The sequence below is a fragment of the Rhinolophus sinicus genome, chromosome X, assembly GCF_036562045.2.
Source record: "Rhinolophus sinicus isolate RSC01 chromosome X, ASM3656204v1, whole genome shotgun sequence".
Taxonomy (NCBI): Eukaryota; Metazoa; Chordata; class Mammalia; order Chiroptera; family Rhinolophidae; genus Rhinolophus; species Rhinolophus sinicus.
Window position 1 is genome coordinate 79,281,336 of NC_133768.1, and position 9,267 is coordinate 79,290,602.

Consider the following 9,267-nt stretch of genomic DNA (forward strand, 5'->3'; position numbering starts at 1 on the left):
ACCAAAGCAAAATGACTGTTACATCTAAAGTTTTACAGACGTACTCACTTTCCCAACTTTTTCTGATGTGATGAAATTGTATTACTATTATGTTTCTGCCCAACAAGTGTTTCATTTAAGATTACTCACATTGCAAAGTTTTCTGTTAGCATCCAATTCCCCTTAAAATTGTCTTTCCTCCATATATCCTATCATCAAATCTTTTGTTGCACCTTCAAAACCCTTCCTTACAGAACACAACTTATGTATTATACAAGATAGACACAGTGACACTTTGTAATTTATTACTTTGTACCCTCTGAAGACTGTGATTTCTTTTATTTTTTTTTTTAATTTTAGACAACAAATGTTCAGACTATAGTCAAATTTTGGGTTATAATGTTTTAGTATGATTTAGTATCTTTCCTGAAAAAAATAAAACTATATTTATAGCATAACAAATGAGGTATCAGAAACACTCAAAAGGCTGTCTGTCATTTTATTCAAATTTTGTTTCCAGCCATTAAGTGTGTCATACAGTTTTTGCTATTGCTGTTTTCCAAATGTCCAATATGTGCTATGACTGACAACTACTTTTTTCTGGGTGTGATCAATTTTTAAATAGACCATTTTTGTTTTCACTGTACCAATAACAAATGCTTTAACATCGTCAGCTCCAATCTGAAGTTCTTGTTGCATTGTATCAAAAGAAATTTCCTTATTTTCCACTGCCATTCCTATAAAAGTAAGTAGTCTCATTTTTGCCCTCTTTCGTTCATGTAATAGTCCTAGTGAATCTATGAAATATTTATTATTCTGATAAAACTTGACATCTGATGCCAATTCAGCCCTCACAAAAATGTTTAAGAGATCACGAATAAGCTTGCCTTCCAGAAACTTTACAGGATTTAAAGTAAGAAGATGAATTAAAAGAAATGCATTTGAATCTTTCAGCGCTCCTACAATACACCTGTGAGCATCAACTCAAGCCTGGGAAGCATTGTCCCCCATGTAACATCCTAGCAATTCACCCTTTACTTTTGAAGCAGCATCACTTTTCTTAAAATCCAAAAGTGCCTCACAAAGTAGCCTTGAAAGGGTGTATTTTTTTTCCAGTGGTGAGATTCTAGTCATAAATCCATTTTCTAACTAGATCCAGATCAGCTGGAATATACTGGATGGCCCCACAAGATGCTGCCACTTTAATGAGCCTGAAATATATTTTATATCTTACAGTAGTGTTCTTATCCAACACATGGAAAAGGTTGCTTTTTAACTGTTGTCTCAGAGATGGGTATTCACCTTCCCAAAATTTGACCAGCTTTTCCCTGGCCCTTTCTTTTTTTTTTTTTTTTTTATTAGTTTCAGGTGTAATAGTTAGACATTTACACCCCTCACAAAGTGATAATCTCCTCTCCCAATCTACTACCCCTTTGATATTGTATATAGATGTTACAATTCCACTGACAACTATTCCCTATGCTGTACTCCACATCCCATATATATATATATATGATATTCCATATTATTCAGCTTCAGCTTCAGGTGTACAGCACAGTAGTCAGATATCTACATAGTCCATGAAGTGGTCTCCCTAATAAGACAAGTGCCCATCTAACCCCCTACAAAATCTTTACAACATTAATGATTATATTCCCCAAACTGTGTCTCATATCCCTATGGTTATATTGTGATTAATAATTTGTACTTTCTAATCCATTTACCTTCTTCCCCATCCCCAGCGCCCTCCCACTTAGCAACCCTCAGTTTTTTCCCCCTATATCTCTGTGTCTATTTCTGTTGTTTGTTAATTTATTCTGTTCTTTAGATTCCGCATATAAGTGAGATCGTATGGTATTCATCTTTCTCTGTCTGACTTATTTCACTTAGTATAATATTCTCTAGGTTCATCCATGCCAAAATATATGCACCCCTATGTTTATTGCAGTGCTATTCACAATAGCCAACATATGGAAACAACCAAAATGCCCATCAATAAATGACTGGATAAAGAAACTATGGTATATTTATACAATGGAGTATTACACAGCCATAAAGAATGAAATATTACCATTTCCCTGAACTTTTGATTCGGAGATTCTTGCTTATCCTGTTCCACGATCAATAGGAGGGATACTAAGTTGTTCATCACACTTTCAAAATCTTTATCATCTTCTTTCACACATTCATCACAGGTTTTAATAACTTGGGCTAAATCTACACAAAGTACACCTTCTGAGTTCTCCTCTGAAATTTTAGCTTTAAATTTCAGATAAGCTCGAAGCTCAGTAGCCTGATCATCCTCACTAATGTCAATGAAGGCCAGGACACTCACGGTGAAGGCCAGGGAGCAGCGGACCCTCCACTGGAAAACCACGTTTGCTGGAAAAGTCCAAATTAATTATTTTTTATTGTTTTATTAAGGGGGATTGTACAAGAGGGCAAATTAATTTTTCAACAAATATTTTTAATATCATAGAAGCATTTAAATAATAACATATTGAAAGCAAAACACTTTATTCATTTAACATGCAATATTGAAATTCACTGTTAGGGAGAAATATGTTGAAAAGCTATTGGGGTGAATCTAAAAATGTACTTGCTGAAGTACAAAAATTGGTCCATTAAAGGGTCTTCTAAGATGAGTGGGTCCAGATAAAAATGAGCACCTGGATGAGCTTCTACAAAGATGTTTATGATATAACAAAGAATAAAGTAACTGAAGGCGATATGGGTATACTTAGTCCAAGAAAGATAGGAGCAAGAAACTTCCCAATATGTAAAGAATTAAAAAATACAGAATCCAATACCAAGACGGCATGGTAGGTAAACTCTGTGCTTACCTTCTCTCACAACCACATCAAAATTACAACTAATCTACAGAATAACCATCATTGAGAATCACCTAACATCTTAACTGAAGCCCTTCAACTAAGGATGCACAGAAGAAGGCACCTCAAATCTGGTAAGAAGGGCAGAGATGCGGAAGAGGCTGGTCCCACACCTGTGCATGACCATTAAAGATTGGGAGGGATATTTCAGCTATAGGTTACCCCCTCCAACCTCCCAGAGGAGTAAGACATCCCAGCCACACCCCAACCCAGGGTTCAAGTGCCGGGGAGAAAAGTCCCCATAATTTCTGGCTTTGAAAACAGCAGAAATTGTGTCTGCATGAGACTGAGAGGGGCTGCACTCCCAGGCAAGCCTCTTAAAGGGACTGTGCACGGACTTACCCACCAATAGAATCACTTGCTCTGAGCTCCAACACTGGGACAGAAGCTGGAAAGGCAGCAGGAACATATGGTGGGAAACTGAGTTGTCTGGCTTGGGATGGGGGTTGCAGAAGTGGCTTTCTCCTGGACAAGAAGCTGATGGAGGCCATTGTTTCTTTGTTGAGCCCTCTCCCTTCCCCACATGCAGACACAGGCAGCCTCCATATCTGAATCTCCATTGTTCTTTCGCCATGCCCTGGTGATTTGAGACCCCACCCCCCCAACTTACAGACACACCCAAACTGCTTCCAGTGGCTTTTTCATACAAACCGCCTGCCTTGGCTCATGCTGCAGACTTTCCTAGGGTCTCTCAAAGGTTTTTGGAACCCAGACAAGGAGCATCTGGTTTGAGTGTGTCCTGTACCTCTGGCTGAGCAGCCCTAAGTGTGGTACTAGTAGCAGCCAGCCTTGGTTCATGGCTTGGCCTCTTAAGGAACCTCCCAGCATGGCACAGGTGGCAGCCATCCACAGATTTCTTTGTGGCTCCTGCTGGGTGGCCCCAGGTGGGGCACAGGCTATAGATGAATTTGACGTACAGTGGATCTTTTCCAAGGTGTCCCGGTACTGGCATCCCCAGTGGCCAGCTTCAAAACGAGCTGGAGCATCACCCAGCCACCTCCAAGAACAATACATGCAAGGGGAAGACTGGGCAAGCATGAGAGTCCTGCTGAGGCAGATCCTGCTCTGTAGGATCAGCCTCTGCACAGGAACTCTTCCACTGTAGTCAAGGCCAGTCCTCACAACCAGTGAGCCCAAGGGTCAGTACCTCCCATTTATGTGCAATTATCAACCAAGGCTCAACTACAAGAGGAGGGCACACACACTTGGAGTGTGTGGCTCAGGTGACCAGAAAGATGGTGCCACTGACTGCACAGCACACCTACTACATAAGGCCACTCTACTAAGTCTGGAAGACATAGCACCCCTACCTAATACATAGCACAAACACAGGGAGGCAGCCAAGATGGGGAGACAAAGAAACATGTCCCAAATAAAAGAATAGAACAAAGCTGCAGAAAAAGAGCTAAATGAAATGGAGATAAGCAATCTATCAGGCACAGAGTTCCAAACACTGGTTAAAAAGATACTCAATGATCTCTGAGAGAACTTCAACAGAGAGATAGGAAGCATAAAAATTGAGATGGAAAACATGAAAAAGAACGAGTCAGAAATAAAGGATGCAATAATGGAAATGAAGAACATATTACAGGGAATCAACGGTAGTAAGATGAAGCAGAGGATCCAACCAGCGATGTAGAAAATAAGGTAGCAAAAAACACCCAACCAGAACAGCAAAAAGAAAAAATAACCCAAAAAATTGAGGAGGGTTGAAGGGACCTCCAGGACAATATCAAGTGTACCAACATTTGCATTATAGGGGTACCAGAAGGAGAAGAGAGAGCACAAGGAATTGAACATCTGTTTGAAGAAATAATGACAGAAAACTTCTCTAACTGGGTGAAGGAAATAGACACAAGCCCCGGGAGCACAGAGAGTCCCACATCAAGACACATCATAATTAAAATGCCAAAGTTTAAAGACAAAGAGAGAATCTTAAAAACAGCAAGAGAAAAGCAGTTAGTTACCTAACAGGGAGCCCCCAGACTGTCAACTGATTTCTTAGCAGAAACTTTGCAGGCAAAAAAGGATTAGCAGGAAATATTCCAAGTGACGAAAACCAATGACTTACAACCAAGATTACTCTACACTGCAAAGCTAACATTTAGAATTGAAGGACAGATAAGGAGTATCCCAGACAACAAAAAGCTGTAGGTATTCATCACCAGCAAACCAGTATTACAAAGAATCTTAGAGGGACATTTTTAAGATAGGAGGGGTGTTAAGGATGGGTAAAAGGGAAGGGATTAAGAAGTACAAATTGGTTGTTAAATAGTAGTCATTGGCTGTTATACAGTAGTCACGGTATAAGGAATATAGTCTATAATATTATAATAACTAGGTATGGTGCCAGATAGGTACTAGATCTATCAGGGTGATAGATGGGAATAGGGTTGGGGGCAGGGTGAAAAAGCTGAAGGCATTAGGAAATATAAATTGGTAGTTAATACAGTATGGGGTATATAATCAACAATGTTGTAAAGATCATGTAAGTTGCCAGATGGGCACTGGACTTATCAGAGGGATCATGTCATAGACTGTGTAGATGCCTGACCAATGTGCTATACTCCTGAAGAGCTGAAGTAGATCAATATTGAATTTCAACCATAACTAAATATATAGGCATATATAGTCACAGGACGTGAAGTACACGTAGGGAAGATAGTCAATGGTATTGTAACAGCTATATAAGATGTCAGAGGGGTAGTAGCTTGGGGGGTGGGTGTCATGCAGGGAGTCACGTGGGTTCTCTGGTCCTGCTCCCCACATAAGAACGCAGGATATGGTGAGGCCAAAAAGGAACACCCACGGAGCCATAGATGGGGGAGTCACACCACTATATTCTCGCTGGCGGCATCTGCCTCTCTGCAATCCACTCTTGCTAGCTCAGCCACCATCTTCTTGCTAGGCCACATTTTCTGCTAGCGTAGCCATGGCAGTTATATTTGTGGCCAATGGCTCACTGGTTACAGCTGACGGCCAACTAGCCACAGCTGATAGCCATTTGATCACAGTTGATGGCTATTTACTACCTGAGTCAGCACCTTTCCACATGAGGCTGAGAGCCTGGAAACTGCATTCCTGGCTCTGTCCCCACACTCCACCCCTACAGGGTCTCGCCTCACAATCTGTGCAACAAGCGTCTTCTGCGAGGGGCCCTGTGCAAGGAGCCTGAAGGTGAATGCAATATCCTGGACACAGCCAGGGTTTATCAGGGCACCACCAGTCCTTCTGGGCACAGCCAGACTTCCTGGACTCAGCCAGGGCTCTCAGGGCACTGCCACTCTCTCTGGGCACAGCCAGACTTCCTGGACTCAGCCAGGGCTCTCAGGGCACTGCCACTCTCTCTGGGCACAGCCAGACTTCTTGGACTCAGACAGGGCTCTCAAGGCACTGCCACTCTCTCTTGGCACAGCCAGACTTCCTGGGCACAGCCAGTCTTTCTCACATATTCTCCATGGCGGCTGGTCGAGACACAAAAGCAAACATATGCCAGTTCCACTACGTGGTGGTATGTTCCTAAACAGACAGTCAAGCAGTCCATTAAATTAGGGATGAAAGACAATTCCCCATAGTCCATAGTCATTCGCCAGGGCTGTCCTGGATGTGAGGGATGACCTTGACCTCACCCTCATCTCCCACGGAGGACTCAGCAAGCCTTTCCTCCTGGGACAAGTCCCGCATCCAGGCTGCCTCAGCAAGAACTTCCCAGCCCACAGGGCTGCAACAACCTTCACTTTCTCCAGCCTATGCTGGTTGGGGAACCATCCACGTCTTTCCACCCCTACCTGGGGGTCCAGCTCTCAGGCAGCTGCTCCTCCTGGTCTTCCTGAGACTGAGTGTTCATACACACAAACTACTCCACCGCCCTTCAGAGAGCATTGGCCGGCACCGTACCCTGCTCGCTGCGCCATTTGTCATGCAGGAACTCATGCAGGGTCTCAGGTCCCTCTCCCCACATAAAAACGCAGGATATGGTGAGGCCAAAAAGGAACACTCACAGAGTCATAGATGGGGGAGTCATACCACTATATTCTCACTGGCAGCACCACCTCTCTGCAATTCGCTCTTGCTAGCTCAGCCATCATCTTCTTGCTTGCCCCCATTTTCTGCTAGTGTAGCCACGGCGGTTATATTCATGGCCAATGGCTCACTGGTTACAGCTGACAGCCAACTAGCCACAGCTGATGGCCATTTGATCACAGTTCATGGCCATTTACTACCTGAGCCAGCACCTTTCCACGTGAGGCTGAGAGCCTGGAAACTGTCTGTCCCCACAGTGGGTTATCACATTATGAGGAGTTTAAAAGTCTAACTATTATGTTGCTTTGTACACCAGAAACTAATAAAAAAAAATTAAATTTTAAAACAGTACAGAATTTTATAGGCAGCTTGGCCAAGAAAGATCTTTGAAAAAATAAAATGTCTAATATGAGTTTTTAGTGGATTGCTGTATGCCCTCCTCAAACTTCCGCAAAAATAAATACTACCGACATAAATCACAATATGCTCAGCATACTTGAACTTGTGAATATCAGCACTGAGGCCAAGCTATATATCCTGATAGATATGTCGCTGAAATAGTATAAGAACACTGAGACTGAAAAACAGTTGAAAACTGGGATACAATACTTACAATTACTAAACTACTAGGGAATATTCCACTTCACATACTATCTTGATATTTTGGCAACTTACTTGGCTGCTTCACAGAACTTGTCAGACCTGGACTATATAAGGTGAAGTCCATATTTGTCTAAATATGGTGGAGGTAAAAATTTTAAGTTATCTGCAGTCCATTAATCAAAGATAATAAGACAAATCATTTCTTTCTTGGTAAACAGTATCTTTTCAAGTCTTTGTCACTGTTTTATAATTGGCCTCAAATGCATCAAGTTTCACCATCTTTTTTTGAAAACATCAGCCAAGAAAGAAAATTTTACCATGTCTCATGAAAATAGCACTTGCAAATTCAGTCTCAACATTTCTCACATTAGGAATTAAATCTCCCATTATCATGACAACTTATTCTGTCATTATTGTCTTCAATCCCACCACAAATCCTTGCCTCAATCCAAAAGTATTCTGCTGAACTCTATTTAAAAACAAAATCTCATGATTTTGGCAGCATGAGGTGAGCCCTTTGAAACCGCCCCTGGAATTTACAACAAATTGAGCTGCTATAATCCTACAAAGGACTCCCTGTGCAGCAGACAGGCAACACTAAGAGGCATACAATGGAAATCATCTAAACTTGGGAAAATTGGGCAAGTGGGGGAGGCGAGGAGTAAGTGTGGAGATGCGGACACTGCAAGGGCCACAGACTGCAAACTGGAGTTCAGAGTTCCAAGATCCCTGCACTCTGGAGCTACAGCAGTCATGAGAGAGGGAAGAATTCAGACTCCTAGCACTGCCCTTATGGCCCATAGTCCCACTTGAGGGATCAGCATATAACACGGCTAAACCCAACATTCACGACAGAGACCACAGAGCAAAGACTGCAGAAAGAAGGGTGAGAATGGTGGTTTAGGCCCTCACTGCCAAGCAGAGGACAGAAGACATAGGCACAGAGTCTAGCTGAACTCTCCCTACCCTCCAGGAATTCCCCCACTTTGACCCTACCAGTGCTAGAAGCAGACCGATAGCAGTGTCAGATTAAAAGAGCAGAATATTTGCAGTTCTGACGACTGTGGCCTGCAAGCACAGACTCAAGGCTAAACTAGTTCCAGTGAAAGGGAGGGAGCCTCGAATGCAGGATAGGCTGTGCTGGTGGTCGCTGCAATAGCTCAAAGCAACCTCTCACAATCCACCCCACCCCTGCACCCAACTATCTGAGCAGATACCTACACGAGTAAACAGAGCTGCTGAAACATACAGGCCATGAATCTGATGCAGGAAGAGCTTTGGAACTTTAGAAACTCTTCACATCCCCCCAACAGAGGTACCCTGAGTACCCTGAGACACAGGTGACATGCTCACAGAAGAGAAGACTACCTTCCAGGGAACCCAACAATTGTGTGAGAAGTCGGAACAGTGCAGAGAAAATATAACACTACAGCATGAGAGAGAAAAAAAGGCTGCAGTGTGGGTGAAAATAAAACATTCTATCAACACCTACTGGAAAGCAAAAGAAAGACCTTTTCCAATCAATCTGCTACAGAACCCACGCCTGTAGATGCATAGGAAGACAAATAATAATTCATTAGTTGCCATGAATAAACAAGATAACAAGGCAGCTCAGAAAGAAAATGAAAATTCTCCAGAAAATGAACTTAAAGATATGGAAATATGTGACTTCAATGACAGAGAAGTCAAGATTGCAGTTCTGAAAAAAAAACTCAATGACATGAAAGAAAACACAGAGAGGCACTTTAATGAACTCAGAAACACAATTTAA

The 9,267-nt window shown here is 42.3% G+C and overlaps 1 pseudogene; it reads right to left on the reverse strand.

Moving 5' to 3' along the window:
• Nucleotides 1–426: 426 nt before the first annotated feature.
• On the reverse strand, nt 427–7,620 carry LOC109438300 (eukaryotic translation initiation factor 3 subunit M; annotated as a pseudogene).
• Nucleotides 7,621–9,267: the final 1,647 nt, after the last annotated feature.